The following is a 14,404-nucleotide window of genomic DNA, read 5'->3' as shown; positions in this document are numbered from 1 at the left end:
TTTCCTCACCCACCTGATCCACCATGTCACCTTTTCTTCCTCTCTATCGCCATGACAAACAATATGAAGACAGTTTTATTAAATTTGGCCTAGTATCAGTACTGCAAAAGTGCTGCATTTAAAATAAAACTTGTTAACCCCGAGGAGACAATAAGTCTCCTAGTCAAAAAAGACTTTTCATTCGCAGATGTTTCAATAGCTGCACTCCATGTACTCCGCTTCACCCAGTGCTTTGTGAAGCTGACAATTGTCCACTTGCTTGACTTCTTCTGATCACTCCAAGGTGGCGCATGGGCTGCCCTTTGGATCGGCCTGATCCAAATCATGTGCGTACCCCAACAATTGAAGCTCATACAGTGTGCTTTGCTTCTTGTGCAGTTTTTTTTTTAATCCCAATGAATCATACTTAAGCTGATCTAACTGGTTATTAATGGCAAATGAATTTAAAGGACCATTTCATGAACACAAGAGTGGCCAGTAATGTTTACAAAGTTATGCATGCTTTCGAACCTCTTCACAGCCTCTGAGGTTATATCAAGAATGTTCTTGACAGGATGTGTTACGTTGGGTTACTGGAGTAAACAAACACATGAAGAAAGCATTCATGGCCAACCTTGCATTTAAAGCAGATGCTAAATGTGTTATTAATTTCTGATTAATTGTGAGTTAACTCAGCTTGAGAATTGAAATAACTACTGACAACCCTAGTTCTGTCGACTATAGCTGCTGGAGTGAGCTGATTTTTATCTGCTTCATTAGTCATGGTAAATAAGCATCATGTCCTGTAAAGAGCAATTTTACAATCCCTCCCTCTATAACTGACAGTTGCATGTTTTAGTATTTAATTCCCATAAATTTTCCTGTGAATGCATGTTATATAAAAACAAAGTGTTTGAGGGTGTGACCTCCGATCACACAGAAATACAATGATGGCTAATCTGAGTCTAAGCACTCTTCCACACTCTCACCTACTAAACACACACACACACACACCTCCACACGCATAAGGAGACAAACACATACAGAATAAGCTGGAGTGCAAATAAAGGAGTGGAGCTTTGAAAAGCACAGAAATTCTTGGGCAGCAGCTTCTCATATGTGTGTGAGAGTGAGCCAGTCAGTTGTGTTTGCACTCACATGTTTGCCGGCCCGTCGGTGGAATCGTGTTTGCCGTAGGTTTGGGGAAGAGTGTTTACTCTCGCGGGTTTGACAGCTGCCTCTCAGCTAAAGCCCAGCTTGGTAGCAGTCTTTCAGCAGTTTCGCCACTGATGGAGGGAAGAGACAAGATGTGAGAGGATGTCAGTGAGCGTTTGCAACCTGGTCTGTAGTCCTAATACTTTAATACGTGAAGCAAAAAGACTCCGCCATCACTGTGTTGTGATGAGATGGATGGGATCCTTGACCAGCTAAAGATACAGAGCAATAAACAATAAACAAACAATTTAGGAATTTAAGAAGGGGTGAATTCCAACCCAAACAAGCTAGACATGAGTAGCCAGTGACTCTCTCTCGTGTCTGATTCTGGGTTAGCAATAGGTCAGACTGCTGATTTATTTGTCTTCCCAGTTCACGCTGCCACTTCCCTTCTGCAGAATCAAATTGTGACCTATATTGCGTCGTGACTGGCACTTTAAATGAGGGTTGCTTCTGCACTTCAGTGTACTTACTTCAGTCATTTACTTCATTTGATTATATTTTATATCATTTATGATGATTCAATTGTTTTCTTAAAATCTTGAATAAACGTTTTAATGCCACACGTGTTTTAAAACAACTAAACATCGCACCATTCTTCAACTGATAATAACTATTAAACAAGCTTCATAAGTGTATGTCTGGAATTAGGAATTGAATTCATGGTCAGCAAAACCCACGGCCGAAGACTGTGATGCAACTCGTGTTTAACACAGCGACTGGAAGCTCCCTTCCTCCTCCTCCTCCTCCTCCTCACAGTTCCTCTTCCAAATCTGGTGTAGCATCCAGGCGCCTACTGACTCAAACACTGTCCAGTTAATTTCCTGACTGTAATGCTGTTTGTGTTTGCTCCTCATTGTTTGGGCTGAGTGTGTGGCTAGTGCCAGTTGGATCCCGTCAGGCCGAGGAGCCCGTGCTATCTGAGCCATCAGAGATAGCGGCGCAGACACACTGACGTCTTCACTATCACAGCCATCCACTTGCCTCCCCGTGAACGCCGAGGACTTGTTTGTTTGCAGAGATGGTCAGGTCATCGTGCAGAGACACCCTGAGGAGCCAGAAGTTGCGGATGTTTTTGGAAATATCATTAGGCCAATTAAGTGTAATTGGGCTTGTTTGGTTTAGCCTGATCAGGCTGCTGTGGGAAGACAGAGGAAGGGGAGGTGTAAATATCTCACATCAGACATGAGGCTGTGGGACGAGGAGGCGAACGGTTTCAGGCACAATACACTGCGAGATAGTCCTGATAAGTGTCCCTGCCTGAGCCTCTGCCCACCCTTCCTGGCCTGGTGATGGTAATCACACAACCCCACTGTAGAGCCATGATAAAACATCAACAGCTCCTGAAGGAGTCACAGAGGTCCTCCCTGAGGAAGTCACCGGATGAGAACATATCACAGCAGGCCAATCACGAGCCGGCTTTTGTGTCATGTGACCAGTCGCGCTTTTGGCAGTTGACGGCAGACACCAGGTTCTATTGACTAGTCTGTGACCACACGACCACAAAAATAAGATACTGTGATACTGTGTGTTATGACTTGTTCTTTCAGGACCTGTATGCACTGTTTCAAAGCCTGTCTGTTCCAGTAGCAGCGTCACTGCGACCCTGAAACAAAAGTCAATGGCTCAGTGCACACTCAAATGACGTGACCTTGACCCAGGTTGAGGTGGCGCACCAGCTGTGATGGAAAACAAACCACACTCCTCCTCTGAGCCAAGCAGTGTAAAAGTGTGTGAAGTTTTGAGAAAAAAGGTGACTTGTTATCGTTGTAAAACATGAAGCATTATACAAATACTAAACATCAGGTTACTGTAACAGCTGTATTGCCTGTTGTTAAAAACCAGGAGTCGAGACTAGTTTGTTCAGATCTTGCCAGATTATACAGCAGTAATATATAGTTCAAGTAAATCCTGTCCTACAGCAGGACACCACCAGATTGTGAGGTGTCTGAACCAAGACATTATCACCCCTAGTGGACTTCTGCTTCCAAGCGTGATGCAGAAATCATTCATCTGCATTGCAAGTTGATGCTTCACTTAGTATACTGTATAATAGAACATCAAATGAGCTAATGTGCCTTTCACTCTCATGGTCTGCTTTGTTTGTGTTAAACACATAGCCACATATGGTGCTGCAGTGTATGTCATCTGAAGACCTAACCCCTCTCTGTCTCTGTCACGTGGGAGGGGAAACATCTGACTCCATTGAAACACTTATACGTTAACATGTAACATGGAGGGTTTCTCACCACCTTGTTCCCAAAAGTTCACTTAAAAATAGTCGCTACTTGACACAAAAAAAAAGGAGTTGAGAGGAGGTGTGAGATGTCCTGGGATCTGTAATTTAAGGAAGTGTTGCATTTCATCATATATTTCTTCATAGAAACTGCCTGCCATCCAAGAATATACTGATTTACAGTGTTCTGTTTCAGACTTGTCCAATACACGGTTGAGAATTTGGAAAAGAATAAGGGGCACACCGGAAAAACACCTCAAAGGTCACATTGACATCAACATGTGAAGTTTGGGAGAAATGTGAAGACTCCTTGTCACTAGCTGTTGTCAAAATCCTTCCTGGAGTTTCCAATCCAACCTAATGGGATCACCCTTTAAATACCCTTTCAAACAGCTACGTTAACAGGATGCGCAACCTGTTCTTTAGGCTTTCCTTCGATCATCTTGGCCGTGCTGCGTTAAGTAGACACCTGATTTGATGCTGAGGCTTTGTCAGATCGTCACAGCCTAAAGCCTAAGGGGATTTTCCTCAAAGCACCTGATAATAGTCTTTGGAGGCAGAGCTGAGGAGCTTAATCCCCAAGTTTACCTTCCTTACCTGTGCTTAGTCCTCTTACGGTGTGCCCACTTCGCGGGACAAGAGGCTTGTGTTCTGAAAGGGCCACTGGGTAATCTAACACCTGCTGGAAGAACACCTGGTGTCCGGATTTGCTGAGATTCCCAAGCAAGGTCAAGGCCTGTTTGATTGCCCCTTATTTATTTGTGGAAGGTTAAAGGCAGATTTCCTCTCAGTCACTAAGATGCAAGAAAGCAGGACAACAAGCCTTCGCTGGACAACAACAGTACACCGCTCCCTCGTTCAGACGACCAGTCCCTTTCTGCTCCGTTTGGCCTCCACACTCCTGATGAAACAATAAAGACATGCCACCGTGTGTCACCGGTGAGAACGAAAACATGACAAACTCCTCCACCTTTGTCTCTTACCTCACTACTTAAGATGAGGCAATGACCTCAATTCACTTCCTGATTGAGTTGTCTTGCCAGGTCGATCCCTTTAGCTCAAAATGCTCGACGTGATGTTGGATTGCAGATGGACGTCATCACAGCAATATCTGTGGGCGTTGTTCAAAATTCTTTCATCCTCTTATGTCCTGTCAGTGCATTTGAACCTCTTCATTGTAACTGCATACATCACACCCATCAGTGCGAGACAGTAATAAGCATATAACATGGCGTGGTATGACTGTTTTGTACTGTATGCTGAGGGTGAATACCATTTTTTTCAAGCCCAGACACACAGTGAAGAGAGACCTGCAGACCAGGCATGTGTCATTTGTCCTCTCATGACTCCCTAGAAGGGGTAAGAGGGGTCAATCCCAGAGACCTGGGGTGAGAGACAACCATGAGGCAGTTAGTCCATCACACGGCACATATTACCAGACAACCACTCACATCTTCAGCTAACCTCTGCATGTTGGCTGCCTCACCAAAGACTGTTGTCATTCACATGAGAGTACAGCTAGTTTAGAAATAAAGAAGGAAACCTCCGATGTGAGACATTCATTCATCCTCTATTGCTTATTCCCCTTACGGGGGACACAGAGGGTGGTGGCCATCCCATCTTTCCTACAACAACCTGTTTGCATCAAGCAAGAGTGAACTTTTGTTAATGTTTATGTTTTGAGCATCAGAAAAAAAAGATCAGTCGTGTTTCTCTGACTCCATCTGTATTCACTGTCTCTGCATATCCACATAAACAAAAACGATACCGTGAAACTCTACACGCCGTAGATTTGCTCGGACTGACGGGATATTTCTGCTGAATGGTTATACCGGTGACACGAGAGCAAACCCAACACACCAACCATGGTCCTGTCACGTCTGATCCAATCATCCGCTCTACCTGCGTGAGTGTCCGAAATGACGACCTGAGCTGTCACGTGCTGTCAGCCAGCCTTTCTTTAGCTACTTAATCACCTGCAGCAGGATTGTTCCTCCCTTGCCTAACATGCCAGTCAGCAGAGTGTGATCTCTGCTAAGGCCGACTTATCAAATTAAATACTTGATCCAGTCAAGGACAGGAGCTAAAGACTGGGCTCAGTGTGTTGTGATTACAGACTTAATGGAGGACAAACATCTTAGTGGGATATATGTGACCATCCGAACCGTAAATCCCACCTTCATGAGGTCCACATGAATTAATGCCAAACTAGATTTGTGGATCTTCTCAGCAGGAGGAACAGCAGGGAGGTTGGGTCACCTCCGGAGCTGCTCGTCCGAACGCGACAAAGATTCAACGGAGTTCAACTCAACTGAGTCAGAAACATGCACTTTTTTTGATGAACAAGGGAACTTTTGGAGTGTGAAGTTCACACGTACACAACAGCAGCCAGTTTGTTTATGTCTCATTTTGTCACTGTGTGCTGATCAAACTTTGCTTCTCTGTTTCTCTTTCACTGTGTACAGAATGTACAATTTAAAATTCATTTTTGTGAACTGTCTTTTGTGAATACACTGTGTCGGTGCCCCTGTATATGGCTGGCTGTTTTTCTTTGGCCCATTTCACAATATTATGTTTACTCTAATGCGCACCTTTGTATATGCTTAGTTCAATTTCAAATTTCATCAAAAAGTTTCTTCGATCCATCATATTTCCGGTTCAGACCATTTCACATAACTCACTCGTGTTTACAGAGCAGCTTCCTGCTCGCCGACTCGACGCTGGGAACATATTGCAGCAAGCAGCCAGTAGGTGGAGGACGCGCTCCAGGAGCTGCGGCTGTGTTCACTTCCTCCGTCTCTCCAGGTCTCTCATGCTGGCTGCTGAACGGGGCGGGGAAAAGATGACACGTGTTCCATTTTTTTTGTTGAGCCGTTTTTGAAAAGTGAATGACATTTAGAGCGAATGTGTCAGAAAAGAACCCGAGGAGTGATTGTCCCTACCAACAAGCTTGAAACAAACGTGGGGCTTTTGTTGGTGTGCCTCTAACAAGTTTAGGTGAGAAGTCCTAACAAAGATTTAGCCACGAATGTGCGTGTGTGCACATCATTTCTGGTAAGCTGACGTTCACGTAAGATACTGAATGAAACAAGGCAACTTTGATCTACATTAGCTTTTAACTATGTACAAGTGTTCGTGGTGTAATATCCTCACACAACTGAAAAACAAAACTTTATTTAACCCTCATAAAAGACTATGTAAAGGAAAATGAAAAGATAAATAACCAATCATAAACCATTAAAGCCCATATTCTATTAATATTAGTTTATTTATATATACAGGTCTGAAACAGAACTAGACATGACAGCAGAAAACTGTCGCACATTTGGTAGTAAAAGCATGGAACTCTCAGTTAGCAAATGCCTTACAGCAGATAATTGGAGGCACAGCCATGTTAAAAGTGACCTGTGACTCGAATGCCAGCTATTTTCCAGATTTCGATAACACTGGTTCTAATGCATTTCCTTGCAGTAGCTCCTGCCAAGGTTGGCCATCTCACATTACACATACCTGCAGTTGAGTCCTTACCTCACCCCTAGCCTGCTGAAGATAGGTGCTCCTGTTCACGCTCTACACATCCGACTGCTCCCCGACCCATCTCTCAAACACCATCATTAAGTTTGCGGATGACATCACCGTGGTTGGACTCATCTCAGGGGGCGATGAGTCTCATTACAGAGATGAGGTCAACAGACTGACTACACGGTGTTCAGTAAACAACCTTCAGCTGAACACCACAAAAACAAAAGAACTCATCCTGGACTTCAGAAAGGGCAGAGCGGACCCGGCCCCTCTCCACATCCACGGTGACTGTGTGGAGAGAGTCCACTATATGAGGTTCCTGGGCGTGCAGGTCTCTGATGATCTCTCCTGGTCTGCAAACACCACAGCGGTGGTGAAGAAGGAAACAACCTGGAGGAGAGGCTGCTGGTCACCTTCTACAGAGCCGCCATAGAGAGCGTCCTAACATACTGCATCACAGCGTGGTACGCAGGGTGCTCAGCTGCGAACAGGAAAGCTCTGCAGAGAGTCATCAACACAGCCCAGAAGATCACTGGCTGCTCTCTGCCCAGCCTGGAGGACATCGCCAACTCCCGCTACCTTAGCAGAGCCGGCAACATCATCAAGGACTCGACCCACCCCAGTAACTCTCGATTCGACCTGCTACCATCAGGCAGACGGTAGCAGGTCACAGGTCACACAAAACCAGGACAAATAGACTCAGAGATAGCTTCTTCCCGAAAGCTATCTCAGTATTGAACAAAAACAACAAAACCAGATAAAACAGTCTACAAAATTCATTATTACCGACCACATTGATCACAGTGCAATAAAGAAATAACTATGTGCAATAACAAATCACTCAAATTTACAACCGGATAAGTGCCATTTTCTTCTACTGCTGCTACTTGTGTATATATTATTTATTAGTACCTACTGAGTTGTTCTCTGCATGCTTGATTGTTTTTGATATGTTCTTTTTTACACTGTTTGCACCAAGGGAGTAGCCCTCAAATTTTGTTGTACACTGTACAAGGACAATAAAGGCTATTCTATTCTATTCTATTCTTCTTGGTAGGAAGACGTGACCTGCAGCCAGCAGTCGCCACCTTGGTAAGCATCTCTCTTCACATGGTGCCTGTGAAGGCAGGAGTGCAGAGCCGCTCCTCCTCACTTGGCGCAGTCAGCGCAGGCAGACTGAGCTGAGTCTGCGGTGTCTCCCAAAGCGCAGACGGCTGCTGTCACTAGCTCGTATTTCTTCCGTATATGCCACAAAAGAATGGTATGTGGCCACATCCTGTGAATTGGAACAGGGGTAATACTCTGAACCTTTTTGTCCAAGGGCTATGTGCGATCTGATCTGTAGTGAAGTGGTTTTTTGTTGACTGAAAGCCCATAATTCTTCAGTATCTCGACAATCTCCTGGCATTGTCAGTGTCAACTGTCCGGATTGTTGTGTGAAGTTGCCATGAACTTCTCTGTTTAGCAAATCAAGCTGTTTCTCATCGGCAACTGAGAGAGCGTGAGAGTTGGCTGCAAGGTGCCACATGACATCATGGACCTTAATGCTAAAGGGGAGTCATCTTGGGTTTCAACTCTCTATCTTCCATCTCTCTACCAAGCAGCACAGGCATGTTGAATGGTGTCATGATCAGCATGAAACTCAGATGCTTTGCCCAGCACAGTATCTTCACCGCCCGACAGAATTTAGTCAGGATTTTCAGTCTTTCATTACTGGAAAGTAGCCGATGAGTTAAGCATCAATAATCCAGTCACTCCAGCCGACATTACAATGCGCACTCTACCATCAGCATCCACCCTCCTGGCCCCTGCTTTCAAGCTTACATCACCTAGAATGGTTCCATGAATTACTGCCCTGGAGTGACAGGTCTCACCTGCCAGTTTCCAGCTTTGTGTCAGCTGATGAGAGGTGCTAAAACTATCAAGTTTTTCCAGTAAGATTAAAACCAACGTCAAAGACCAACACGGGCCCTTGTCATGAACTGTTCACATGTCTGTCCAGATAAAAGTCTTAGTGACCCTTATTGGAGGGCATACGCAATGCGAATTAGATTTATATCTTCAGATGCGACTGTCTCAGAGACCATTCAATAGTTCAGAGCTCCCTTCTGCTCTTCTCCTATTTCTTGGTATATTGGCTCTAACAAGTATGAAAAAGAAACGTATGTGTCCAAGGCAAGGAGGCAACACCACCATTTGCTGCACGTCACTTCTGTTTAGGTCTGGCTCTACACTACAAACACACGTTACTCCTGAGGCCCAGGTGTTTTAATGGGCAGATATAATCACAGAATCAAGGTTTTCTGCCATGAATATGTCATTGCAAGAAATTTACTTTGGGTGTTTAGCATTTCCTGAGTGAGGAGGTTTTCTTAAATTGATGCAGGATGTCTTTTGGGCTCCAAGCGTTCAGAAGCAAGTAGATCTCGTTCCTGGTGTCTCCAGTCTGCCAGCTGCAGTGTGCAGAATGCTGCTGCTCAGGGTGATGATAGTGGAAGAGACAGGTGTACTCCAGTGTCCACTGCCTTTTGGCATTGAGTTCTTCAAGTCATGACTCATTTCACCACTGACCAGGTCCATCTCCATCCTGGATGAGTTCAAATTAAAAAGCATCATTCACAAAATACCAAGTTCAAAAAGCTGGAGGACAGTTTTGCACATAAGACAAAGACAGGATGCAGAGTCCAGTGCAAATCATTTTTTAGGATGTGGCATCTTATTTTCCTCCAACACATTTGAGCGCTTTCTATTTGGTGATTATTATTATTATTATTTCCAAATGATGTTGTTTCTCAGTTACAGATGTGAATTACATCACATTCACGTAATGCAAGTTAAAATGGTGGCGGTCCTACATCTAGGTCTTCACAGGGACAAGGAGACTCCAACATTTAATTCACTTCAGCTCTTCTTGTATGTCACTTCCCAAGACTGAGGCTTTCCACTGTAAAAAAAAAAAAAAAAGTAGTTCAACCATTTTCCCCCTCTTTGTCTAATCCCATAATTTATGTTTTTTTAGTTGTGAAAGTCAAGAATCCCGTTTTATGCGGCAGATTTACCGTTTTTTCGGCTGCTGCCAACCAGCTGTACGTTTGATCAAGGGACATGTTAACGTCCCTGCATCAAAGCACTGCTCTCTCTCTCAGACTGGGACCAGAACCATCCTGCTGCTTGTCCCGTGTTGCTACCTCAGGACACAAAAACGATTCCTTCAATGTATAAATAGTGACTTGTTCAAAAAAAAGTGCTGCGTTTGCAGTCCAAATTCTGCTTGTGGCTCGCCGATCGTTCGTATGGAAAAAGTCCCCAGACTGGCCTCATCCCCACTCACGGCAGGTTTTCTTCTGCATGTGGATCAAATCAGACTAATCCACTAATTGACTATTTACAGGGCTCGAGAAAAGCCCTAATGGACTTGATATTAAATCTCCCTTAGATATTTAAAGTGTCTTTTTGGAGCGGCTTGCCGAAAAACCCTGCCTTTTTCTTTTTTACAAGCGGCGAAGTTAAGCCATCAGTGTGGTGGAATGGGCCAGGCAGGCTGGTCGGCTGTTAGATGGGATTATGGGACGACAGTAGGGACGGGCAGTGGGACGCAGGGGAGAGCGGAATGGCCAGATCTCCCTCAATGACTTCCAGATGGACACAGACCCTGGTTCTTTGGTTGAAGACCCACGCCCAGCATGGTGGGTCCGACTGGACTTTGTCCTCATGAGACCAAATGAACAGAGACAGAGGTGTTCTTGCTCTGACTTGGATTTAGAAAAACAACCGTTTGCATCAGTGTATGGTATCCAAGCCTGACAACATTAACTTTTCCAAGTCTTAAGAGTTAGCTCCCATATTTGCAAGATGAAACATCAGCCAAGTTAATCTCACGTGGGAAAGATCTGAAAGACTTTCCAGTGCTGTCCTTAATTGTATCCTTTCCTATTTTTCTCTAACTTCAAGAAAGACATGGTGTCTGTGAGCCATTGAGAAGTAGATGGTGGCTTGGTCGGCCTTCTGTGAAGAAGAGGCTGGCGTTGTTCGGGAAGACCAAATTCTGTTACTTGAAGTGAAATATAGTGTCACGAAGAATATGTTATAGATTGTTTGAATGCAATTTTCCCAGAGGTGACACAGTGATGGTCTTCAGACAGACTGTCTGATGAACTGGATTCATCTTCAAACTTGCTGCTGAATTTGTCCTCCCAGGTCTCTCTTGACCTGGTCTCAAGCTTGAAATCAAGGGACAGAATTCTGTTGTAAACTATTGAAATTCTGATTCTGAGATTTTGAGTTCTGGCAGTTAAGAAGGAAAACTAGGTCTCAACTGGATGGACATGCTCATTGCAGGAACAAAATAAGCCATCTTTAAATAAATCTTTGAAAGAACTCGCAGCTCTATCCTTCCTTACCAAGAACCTGGAGTCAGTAAGTGCATGTCCGAAAAGGTGACATCTATGAAAAGGAGCTGAAACTGACATCTTGGTCGATTTGAAATATCATCTAAAATAATATGAAAAAATAATATGAATAAAACATATGTAAGGTTGATATTGATGTGGTATTTTCTGTGAAAGAAGATGGGTTGTACGGTGTGAGCAGTGAAAGATGATTCCAGAAAACAGCAGATTCAAAACTGGACCAACAAGATATTTGATGGATGTGTGCAGCCCAGGTTGTTTTCCAACCCATAGAAATGAGGAAAGAATTTGGTCAATGTCTTTGATAAAACGTTTTGTTTTATTGTGCTTATTTTGCCAATTAAGGATAAGGAGAAACAAAACAAAAAAAGAGCTAAAGCTCGGAATTATGCTGATCCCCCCAAATACTTCAAACCAGCAGGACTCAATCTGAAAGCGACGTCAGACGTCGTAAAGCTATGAGTTCACTGGGTAACACTCACTTTTAGATGTTCTAACTTTGTTGCCTGAGACTGATCCAAATATTTGCAAGAGATTTATAATAGCAGGAATGAATGTTTTTGGATCAGAGACATAAAAGATGAGATCATCTGCAGTCAAAGAAAGCTTCTACCTCAAATCGTGATATACCTGCGTAAGCAGGAAAAGATCTTAAGCAAGTTGGTAGTGGCTCGATTGCACATGCAAATAAAAAAGGTGCAAGAGGACATCCTTGTCTCCTGAGTTGAGTTAGTTAGAATTTATTACATACCAAAAACAGATAGTCCTACTCAACTCGATCAAGTGAATTGCATTTTAAATATATGCATTGAATACTATTCTCTCGATAATGATTTTAGCTGCTAAGACTCTGGTTTGGTGCTTCTTTTATTACAGCATGTTTCATTCATATTCAGAATTTCATGAAGAGTTAGTGCGACACGTTGAGTTGAATATTTTGGGACAGAAAAATTAGAACAGCAAGAAGGTTGGTTGTGAACCTTGGGTCCTTATGTACTGTGACACATGAATGAAAAGATAATTAAAATATGTATAAGTACATCAGACAAGTTTGGATGCAAAGTTAGGGAGGCCAGACTTGACATGAGGAGGACTGGTGTGACACAAAAGAAGATCCATTAAAAATATGCATCAACAGAACAATGTCAAGTCAATTTCAGCACAGGTTACTTTTATGTTTTTTTTTGTTTTTTTTTAATGTCAACCATCCAAGTCCACTGATAGTAAAACCAAATTTCTCTGTGAAGCATCCTGAAGGAGGCTTGTCCTGTCCGTTGGCATTTACTAGTATTTTATTATAAGATGGTTTGGTTTTTGTGTGTATTTTCAACTATTTTTTCCCCTAACAATTAATGTATTCATTGACCTACATGTGATTTGAACAGGATGATTATGAAGAACAGTACTTTACAGACATTTCTATTAAACTCATAATTGGTTAAATAAGGATTCTGGCTTTTTGTTAAATTTTGTTGTGTTTTTTTTTCCTTAGATATTTGTCTGGGGTCTCAAACACACTACAAAAGGGCCACAGTGGTAGCAAGTTTTTGGAGGATACCCAAACACCAATGTGGCTTCTGAAGACTGTTGAATGTCTGACGGGTGCTGCTTGTTTCAGCTGACACCTGATTGGTTAACCCATGTGTGCCTCCGCTTACGGCACCTCCTTTGTGGATCTGTGTGAGTACACACACAGTAGTCCAGGTGGGAGAACACGTAATCACTTTTTTCCAAGTTGGAATGTGAGGGCATGGGTTTGATTTTGGACATCATTTTTACAAGAAGGAAACAGGACTTGGGCCAGGTGGTGGCCTTGTTGCTAGCACCTTTGGCCTTGAAGCAACAAGGTTGCTGATTCGATTGCTGGGTGGCACCTGTGTCTGTCTGTGTTTTCTCTGGGTACTCCAGTTTCCGCCCAAAGACATGCTCACTTGCCCCTAGGTGTGTGCCCTCCGATGGACGGGCGACCTGTCCAGGGTGTATTCCTCCCCACAGCCCTGTTGAGGACTGAGCACTATTTAACCGAAGATGTTGGAACAGAACTTGACTTTTTTGCCAGTTTGTGGAAAAAGTGGTGTGTTGATGCCAAGGCTCGCTGATAGGAGAAGTACATTGACCATGTTGTGTCAGCAAATGGTTCTGAGACGCTCATGACCGCGGCGTTAAAGCAGCCCTCATGGTAGGATGTCTGAAGGGGGAAGTAGAGACTTTTAAACCAAGCAGGAAACAGCCAACATTTGCTTATTGGCACCGTAGTATAAATATTTAAAAACATTAGTGATAATGAATGCAAGTTCTGAAGAAAACACTTCACACCAGAGATGGTGAAAATGTATCTTCTCTCTTTGTGAAGTTTTATGCATGTGAACTTCTCTTCCACAGCCATGCCAGCTGAGGCAAGCAAGTTGTGTTTGGCCTTGAATACTGGTTTCCAAGCATGTCTGGGTCAGTTCCTGGTCCACTGTCAGCCATTGTGGACATAAAACACACAATGTGCGTGGATGGATTGGAAAGTATTTGGCTCTTTGATGTCGAAGTCTTGACCAACCAGTAAGAGGATGGATGAAAGTTGGACGTGACAGAGCTGGCTGAGCCCAATTTCAAATCTATGTCCTGGAGGCCAGCGGCGGAGCAGATAGTTCCCATGTAACCAATTCAGTTTTTTGTTTCTCTTCAAAATGTCCCCGTCTTTTTTTTTTTCTGTAGGATTTCTCTATAGAAAAAAAAGTAATTTAGCACCATCAGGTGGGTTTGTGATTTTGGATCTTTTTGTCTGAAGTTATGGAAGGCGTTATCAGGCCGCTTATGCTCATATGTTCTTTATGATATGTTGGTTTTTTATTATGGAGCTTTATGAAGGGCTGCTGAGGAAGACATACTGACATGAAGCAGGACTGGGCCATCAGCATAACTCATGATTTAATAAGAACTCAGGATGAGAAAAAACAGGACTCTTCAGAACTGTAAAACATTCCCAACAAACAACTTCTCTTTACCTGGCCTGTAGACTACTTTTCCAATGGCCACTTTTCACATGCGAGAA

Source organism: Synchiropus splendidus, chromosome 8, assembly GCF_027744825.2.
Source record: "Synchiropus splendidus isolate RoL2022-P1 chromosome 8, RoL_Sspl_1.0, whole genome shotgun sequence".
NCBI classification, from domain to species: Eukaryota; Metazoa; Chordata; class Actinopteri; order Syngnathiformes; family Callionymidae; genus Synchiropus; species Synchiropus splendidus.
This window is presented reverse-complemented; position numbering follows the sequence as displayed.